At 41.5% G+C, this 9,206-nt stretch overlaps 1 long non-coding RNA gene across 1 annotated transcript in view; it reads left to right on the top strand.

Moving 5' to 3' along the window:
• Positions 1–1,384, top strand: part of LOC144003928 (uncharacterized) — an 8,946-nt gene extending 7,562 nt beyond the window's left edge. Inside the window, exon 3 of the long non-coding RNA XR_013279129.1 lies at positions 541–1,384. This is a non-coding gene — a long non-coding RNA (uncharacterized LOC144003928). The remainder of the gene's footprint in view (positions 1–540) is intronic.
• The last annotated feature ends 7,822 nt before the right edge of the window (positions 1,385–9,206 follow it).

Genomic DNA, 9,206 nt, shown 5'->3' with positions numbered 1-9,206 from the left:
TCTGTGATTGTTTCGAACTTTATTCATTTGGTTCCGTAAAGTGCACAGTCTCTTTTCAGAACGATTCTAAGTTGGCCACGTGATTAGATCCTGTAAGTACTGCCGTCGTCCGAGCATCGTCTCGTTTCTTTCCATGTCCTATGAGCTTTAGTATACAACTATCTATATTACATTAGGGCTGCAGCTATCGAGTATTTTAGTATTCGAATACTTGACTGAAATTTCTATTGACTACTTGAGTACTCGGATAAAATATATTTTTGCCTGGATAAAGAGTAATTTTAAGTACACAACAAAAGTTATTTTCACTTAATAATGAAAAACTAATTGGTTTCTTCTTCTTTTTTTTGTTTAAATACATTTTTAACATTATACGGGAGGGTAGCGGTTGTGCATTTATGAATTTGGAGCAGCTGACCAGTAATAAGGCAAATACTCTTGGTCAGACCTTACCATGAGAAAACCCGACATCAGGGACGAAATTCCTTCTGGACCAAGGATGTGTATTGGAGTTCAATGTTCCCCATGCCTGTCACATAGGCAATTCATGGGAGAGGATGATTGGAGTAGCACATAAGATCCTGGACTCCATGTTCCTCCATCTCAGAACTTTGAAGCTCAGTCACGAGGCACTCACCACGCTGATGGCAGAGGTCCTTTCATCAATGCCAGACCTCTGATTCCAGTGTCTACCGACATGGATGATCCTCTCATTGTTGTACCAGCAACACTCCTCACCCAGAAGTGACTTTTTCTTCAGTCAGTCACAGTGGAAGACTAGATCAAAGATCTCCACAAGTCCCAGTGGTGTCAAGCCCACCAACATCTTGCTTCATACCTTTTGGGATAGATGGAGGAAGCAGTACCTTGCATCACTTCAGCCATGAAAGAAGTGGTAGGCTCCCAAACCAGACCTTCCGCCTGGGAGCATTATCCTTCTAAGTCATCTTGAAAGAAATGAGTGGCCTTTGGGACTGGTTACTCAAGTCTTCCCCCAGCAATGATGGCAAGGTACATAAAGAACAATCCTCCTCCTTGATTCTGACAATTAACAGAACTGTTTTAGACTTTTAGATTGGGATATTCAATAATGCCAGATGGGGAGTGTCCTGCCTCTGGTAGGCAGATAATTTGCTGTTATTCAGACTTTTGTTTATAGTCTGTGATTGTTTCTAACTTGATTCATTAAGTTCTGTAAAGTGTGCAGTGTCCTTTAAGAGCGATTGTAAGATGGTCATGTGATTAGATCCTTGAAATAGTGCCATTGTCAAAATGTCGTTTTTTCCATGTCCCGTGGGCTTTGCATACAACTATCTACATCTTGTGCAGCCGTGGCATCATCGTTTCAGTCTTTCAATTGGCAATAAACCTGGAGTCAACTGGCTGAGCTGGTGTCCAGAGTCTTGATGAGCGGAAGGTGTTGAGCTTGCTGCCTTTGTTTTAAGTAAAGTTTTGGAGGGCAGGACAGGACCATCATCATCATGTAATGGGTTAGATTTTTATCAGGCTAAGCTGTTATCGCTTGATGTTTGGTGACTAATTTACCATGAAAAAAGAAACTACCTCAAGGGGAAAGAGATATTGACATATGCAAAATACAGAGCCAGGGCGAGTAAACAATCGGAGGGTTGTTTCTAATAGCAGTTTTGAAAGAATGAAAGCACATTAAAAAAAATATGAAACGTGTATACCCTGGGTGTGTTTTTCTACAATGCTTCATTATGACATTCAACAAAGGCAGTCCTCTCTTTTCATCACTTCAATCGGGTCAAAAATGGAACAAAGACTCAATGGTTGAGAAAAAAAGGAGGCTCACTGGTTAACGATGCCCTGTACAAACAAAGTGCAAATATGAAAGGTGCTCAGGAGAATAGATAATTTTGCAGGAGCAGAGACCCCTCCCCACACTCCCTTTGCCCTCTATTGTCAAAAGGTCTCTTTAATTACACACAGGGTTCACTCAACCCCAGAAGGGACTGAAGCATTATCTTTTATAGGAACAACACAGCATGTAAGCAGAGAATAATGTTCCTAAGCAACAGCGGACAGCGAATCGTGTGCATACATATATTGTTTTTATTTTATTTATTTATTTATTTATTTATTTATTTTTTTATTTTTTTTTAATAGTCTTTTCCCATTCTTAGTCCTTATGAAAACATGCATGCCAGCTGTCAAATTCATGACAAGGAAACAGTTGGCACTGTAATCCAATTTGTAAGGTTAAGAAAATCATTTGTGGATAAGCCAATGAAAGTTGTTATACACTCATGACCCTTTTTCTTGTTCTACGAAGCTGTTTAAAATTAATTTCCACCTCTCAATTAAGTCTTAAATTAAAATTCAATTGATAAACTCTTAATGTTTATTTAAGATCAGGTAGAAATTGTCATTTTTTGTATGAAAATGAAAAGCATATGATTGATTCATCTTGACAAACTTGTTCCTTTACCCCATTGATTTATTTGCTGCTAACTACCTGTACATGTTCTATGAAATGCCTCTCTCATGTCTCTCTGATGGTTGGAAAGCTTGCTCATGAACTTTGAAAAATGATGGAAAATAAAAAGCGCATGAATGGCTTTCCTATCTGTGCATATTTATTTATTTATTCATTATGAGCTCTTTGTGTTTGCATAACCCTTCGTGCCACCATTTCATAACTGCCTTTCTGTGGGGCATTTGCTTCTTTGCTTCCCACACAACTGATGGAGCTCAGTAATATTAGCAAGTTTTTGTGAAACTGCCTCTTGTATTGTCAAATGTACATTATTTGATCTTGAGGGCTTGTAAATAATTGGCCCTTTGGGATACATTAGCATCGATTGAACCTCGAGGGTATGGGAATGTACTGTATTGATGGTATCAAAAAAGCATACACAACACTATACAGTGGCTTGTTTAGTAAAGGGTGAATGACTGATCAGCTCCCCCCATACTGACCAATGATGACCATTTTGTAAATCCTTCTGAAGTTCTTTCAGGTATTCTGTGCTTAACTGTACCTGCCGCAGGCCCTGCCCTAGCTATAAATGCCCTCCCTCTTCTTCGACGGCAAGGCACATCTTTAAATGTTGATCAACAGTTATTCACTTATAACCTTTCAGGTAATCCCGGCATCAGCTACCATTCCCCATTTGTGTTATTTCCAGCTGTCAACCACATTTTCCTTCCTGTTTCTGAGCTTGCTATGACTTTACTCCTCTGTCTTGCCATTATCTCCTCCCTCTATCTGCCCTCAATATAAATCTTAGTGCTGCTTCCCGTTCCTTGCTGTCGCCTGCCCCCTTGAGTTCCCGCATCTTCTCACCTAGAATACTGTCACAAACACAATCTGTCAGGGCCGAGAGGTTCATTTGCACCTCTGTAGAAGCACCCACTGAACCATTGCTTGGGTCATGGCTTTGACCTTGGGAAACCAATTTTCTATGGCAACAGAGCCTTCTCCAGGTCACATTTACGTGCTGCAGCAGCAAACAGTCTGGCAAAGAGGAAAAGTAGAAATAAAGCTATTTCTTCAGCTGCGCTGCGCACATGCCCTTGTCACTTTTAGACAAAATAATATAGTGTTATAGTACAAAGACTATCACAAAAGCAATTGAGTTTGTTGACACATGCTTCATATAGAGTCATCATTCGGTCCATATCGATTTTTACTCAAATTGCCATTACCAGAGTGTCTAAGATTATTATATTTATATACTGTATGTTTGCTATTGCTCACAAATGAACTTTCATATATTATCATCATAGACTGTTTGTTCTTGCACAGCTCTAAAGTCTGCACAGCAGTAAAAAAAATAAAAAATAAAATAAAATAAATAAATTTCCTTTTGTTTGCTCTTCCTGGAAAATTGCTTAATAAATGTGACAATAATGGTGTGTTGGATCAGCACCAGGTCATGTCACTGAACAAAACAATTGAAGCTGTTCTATCACGTTTGAGGTTGGTGGTTGCCTCAAGGTGAGGGTCACTATAGAAATACTGGATGGCCTTTTTGCATCAACTGCCCACCTGAATAAGAACATCCTGTTAGAATGAGGTAAAAAAAAAAATCTTTCTAACCTGATGTTATTTTGTTTTTTTTGCAGTTTACTGTGTATCTTTAATGCTTGCCTGAGCACAGATGTCCAAATAAAGGACTCCTCTTGAGGAATAGATGCCAAACAGTCATCCCGGTGCTGCAAAGTTCCTGGCAATTTAAATCCCTTTATTCACTGACACGATTAATTTTGCATTGTCCATCATCATTCTGTATTTGTCTTGGGGGAGCTTGCTGCTGCTGCTGCAAAAGAAAAGAGGAGCATCAATGAATAATCTACTGCACCAATCAAGGTGGATTTCAGTCACTGAATGACACACTGCACATGCTGGTCTTGCCATAAATTCCTGGACCAGTTCCCGAGACAAAAAAAAAAAATAAAAAAAAAAATATATATATATATATAGGCGGCACGGTAGTCGAGTGGTTAGCACGTCCGCTTCCCAGTTCTGAGGTCTCCGGTTCGAGTCCAGGCTCGGACCTTCCTGGGTGGAGTTTGCATGTTCTCCCCGTGCCCGCGTGGGTCTTCTCCGGGTACTCCGGTCTCCTCCCACATTCCAAAGACATGCATGGCAGGTTAATTGGGCGCCCCGAATTGTCCCTAGGTATGCGTGTGAGTGTGGATGGTTGTTCGTCTCTGTGTGCCCTGCGATTGGTTGGCAACCAGTCCAGGGTGTCCCCTGCCTACTGCCCAGAGCCAGCTGAGATAGGCGCCAGCAGCCCCCGCGACCCTTGTGAGGAATAAGCGGTCAAGAAAATGGATGGATGGATGGATGGATATATATATATATATATATATTAGGGGTGTGAATTGCCTAGTACCTGACGATTCGATTCGTATCACGATTCACAGGTCACGATTCGATTCGATACCGATTAATCCCGATACGAATTTATAAGTCGATTGTTGCGATTTTTTTTCATTCAAATTTAGAAAATACTAATCAGTAAGCTTGTAGAGTGTAAGATTTATATGAATATTTTTCCATTAGAAATGGAAGTTTAAAAATTGATTCACACACACACACACAAAAAAAAAAAAAAAAAAGGCAATGATGATAAGACGTTGAATCGGTAAGACTACCGAATGAACAATTCTGAGCTCTTAAAAAACAAAAAAAAATCGTTTTTTTTTTATTGAATCGATTCGAGAATCGCGCGATGTAGTATCTCGATATATCGGCGAATCGATTTTTTTTACCACCCCTGATATATATATATATATATATATATATATATATATATATATATATATATATATATATATATATATATATATAACACACACACACACACACACACAAGTAGAGGACTCGGGTTCAAGTCCAGGCTCCGGCCTTCCTGGGTGGAATTTGCATGTTCTCCCCGTGCCTGCTTCTCCGGGTACTCCGATCTCCTCCCACATTCCAAAGACATGCATGGCACGTTAATTGGGCGCTCCGAATTGTCCCTAGGTGTGCTTGTGAGTGTGGATGTTTGTTTGTCTCTGTGCGCCCTGCGATTGGCTGGCAAGCAGTCTAGGGTGTACCCCGCCTACTGCCCAAAGCCGGCTGAGATAGGCTCCAGCACCCACTGCGACCCTTGTGAGGAATAAATGGTCAAGAAGATGGATGGATGGATGGATGGATATACAAATACGCTCTCTGGTTTCACAATTGACTCTTGCATGCCACTGTACCATAAGTATGAGGGGCAAACCAAAAGTGTCAAGGATATACTTCGCTTTGCATGACCATTAGCACCACATACAGAAAATATGAAGCCATTTTCATGCCGCATCCAGAAATATACTCATGCATGGCAATAAAATTAGCGGAAACACACAATACCGCCTCACTCTGATTACATGCGCGGCTACAAGCACACAGATGCCTACTTTGCCCCATTTTTCTGCATAATGATGCTCCTCGAGTCCTCAAATAAAACAAATTCTGTTGTTTCTAGCATCCATCACGCATGCAAATAATTGGCATGGCAGTATCACGTTTGTTCTGTGATTAATCACAGTTCACCAGCGATGAGCTGTATGAGACAGAAAAAGTGTACAATGTGAATCTAAGGTTGTTTAGCAGTCACCCCATGGTGCCCTACATCTGTCAACTTGTTAGTAACACCAAAAGCGAACTCGCCAAAGCGGGAGACCATGAGTGTGTCTGCATAGTAACAAATCTCACTGTGCGTGCATGCGTGTGTGTGTGCGTACGTGTGCGTGATTGTCTGCTGCAGTGGGTGCAGTCTGCAAGGGGTCTGTTCATTTTCGTCAACAACTTGCCTTCAACAGCCAATCAGATAATGCGCTAAAATGACTGCCCATGCTCTGACAGTAACCTTGTTGAAGCACACACGCATGCGCACCCCCCCTCCCACACACACACAGCCACACACGCACACGCACACACACTGATAATACCCACGCAGACACACTTCACTGGCATGTAAAGTGCAAGCGGACACACAGCAAAGGCGTTCATGACACTCTGACCTCATTTCTTCTCACGTTTATATGCTTCCAATGGGGCAGCGGCTGAAGACAGACATGCATTAGCGGTAGTGCTGAGTCTGTGGTCCCCCATGGCCAACGTAATGGCATGCTCTGAAAAGATCGTGTGGGATGCACCACTTGTGGAGACAATCTAGCATGAACGCTCCGGCCTGTTGTTGATGTTTGCCCTACTTCCGTCCTTGTTTGTCCCACTGGAAGGAAGTCTTAATGAAGTCCAGTGCATAGCCTCTTCTTGTCTGGCGTGGAGATAGAGGGAAGATGTCCAGAGACGTTCCTTGGAATGACACCTTAATTAGTTATTAAGTGTGGGGGACATTCTCCCTTTTCTTAGAGACAGTTGGGAGGGATAACCAAAGATCTTGTCCGATACCAACATTTTGTAAAGATCACAGTGAGGACACAGGTGACAGCTTAGCTACTCATGCAATACTGTTATCTAAGAAATAATGTATAAATTTATCTATGGATACATTTATTTGATCAGAACTGTGGGAGAACTTAATGTAGTAAATATTTTGGTCATAAATCAATAAGTACCTTTGTTGTACTTATTTAATGACGTGTAGGTTGATGGTCCATGGCGGTATCATTTTTACTGGCATTAAGCAAATTTGAGGAGGATGGTAGGAACATTACCACACAAAAAACTACAAATGTGCTGTCTGCTTTATGGCATACGTCATTTCCCCCTTTCCCCATTCGTTACAAAGACGGAAGTCAGTTTGAATGTCGACAATTACTGCTTTCATGGCAGAAGCTGCAAAACAAATGAAAAAGTTTTGTCTGAGGAGACAAAAAAAAAAAAAAGGGAAGTTAGCTGTTTAAAAGGACAATCAAGGACATTGCAACATGGCTTTCACTCGTTCGTCATTCGTCGTGAGCTCAAAAACGACGAAATGCCCTTGTCCTCATCAGAAATGTGATTTTGCAGGCATAATATTTTGTCCATATGGAGGCGCCATACTCAACATACACTGAAAGTTCCTTTGTGTTGCTTTAAGGCACATACACAGAGCTATACGGCTTCATAAGGGTGCATGCCAATTAAATGTCTGCAGTAGTACCTTGCTTGCATATTCATGATGATTAAAGAATAGGATCCAAAAGGTGTCAAATGAAACACTATGTTGCTTCATTTTAAATCTAAGTTGGCTGTTTATTGAATTCCAGGCACTGATCTAGAATTTATTTGCTTCCCAGGTTTAAGGATAAAAACAGTTTGAGTTTTTCCAGACAGCGGCGCATTGAAGGTGTGGGCTCAGTAGGTCTGAATACAGGATTATCTTTTACGATGTGCTAACTGAATCCGGGAAAACAGGCTAGATGGCTTTGTGCCTCTAGGGATATTGTGCGAGTGAGCGTATCGCATCCATCTGCCTCATCACACCCCACCGACACCACGCTAGCCCCACACCACCCCACAAGACCCCCCTACCCCACCATCACCTCCACTGTTTGCCTTATTTCATCTCCAGGTGGGCTTCCGTGCAGCTTGCTGCATGCATGTAATAGTGCCTCCTTGAAGGCAAGTGACCCTCAAATGTCTTTTAGTTCTTCACAGCAGCCAGCTTGATGGTTAGTCAACATGTACATTTGGTGTGACTTAAATGAATCAACTTTATTTGGCATTGGCACATTACTTCATTTAAAACATTCTAGAGAGCACTTTTCTGGAAGGATGATAATATGGTGTTCAAGAGGTGCCCTAATGGAAATAGGTCTCTAGCAGCTGTCCGGTTCATTGATTTCTTTCCAACGGGATTGAGTTTTTAACCCCACTAAGTGGACTACCGATCTTGGGAAAGGTGGATTAAGCAGACATCATGCTCATTTACTCTATGAAACTGATTGAAGCAAACAATGTTAGAACTATTAATCCCCCAAACACGCCCAAGCTCTGACACAAGGCAGCGGCAGTGGACAGAAGGGTGCTGGGATTAAATGTGCGGGGAGTCTAGGATCAGACAGACTCATCAGTAGATACGGATACTGGATTAAAACACATAGATGTGCACGCACGCACACACACACACTCGCGCACACACACATTATTTCATTGACCCTTTGAACTTGAGAGGAACTGCATCTTTAGTCGTATGTCTTGGAAATATGAAAGTCTTTTGTCTAGACAATTGAATAACATTTGGTAGGGGCAATGTGAGGTGTCAGTCTGTCCCTGACTTAGCCACTGTCTAGCCTCTCATTTAGTTTCCAATATTGGGATTTAGCATAATCAATTACTAAACAATCCCCCTCCGCTTCATCCCCACGGCCTGCCTTCACCATCGATGCTCTAGGGTATTAGCATATACTGACTTTATGGCCCTTTGTTCCCGACAAAAAGCCTGGGACATGCTATCACGCAATAACAATTGCCCATCTTACCATACGGACTTAGCCAGAGGCCACTGCATGAGCGTGAATAATGCAATCATCAGCTGTTTACCACTTTAGCACGAGAGGGACAAAATCAATACACCAATGTAATATTTTTCATTTCATGTTAAATGTATTTTTTTCTTCCTCTACCTATTATAATGATGCATCAGATTTGTATATTATCACACTCAGTTCCTTCCTCCGTCTTCCCACTCCAATGATGAGTATCCCCAAAGGCAACATACCCTTTTAAATTTGGCTTGCTAAGTTTAAGCACGAGT

This window comes from Festucalex cinctus, chromosome 16, assembly GCF_051991245.1.
Source record: "Festucalex cinctus isolate MCC-2025b chromosome 16, RoL_Fcin_1.0, whole genome shotgun sequence".
Lineage (NCBI taxonomy): Eukaryota > Metazoa > Chordata > Actinopteri > Syngnathiformes > Syngnathidae > Festucalex > Festucalex cinctus.
The sequence above is the reverse complement of the archived record's forward strand: the minus strand, read 5'-3'. Positions and strand labels throughout refer to the sequence as shown.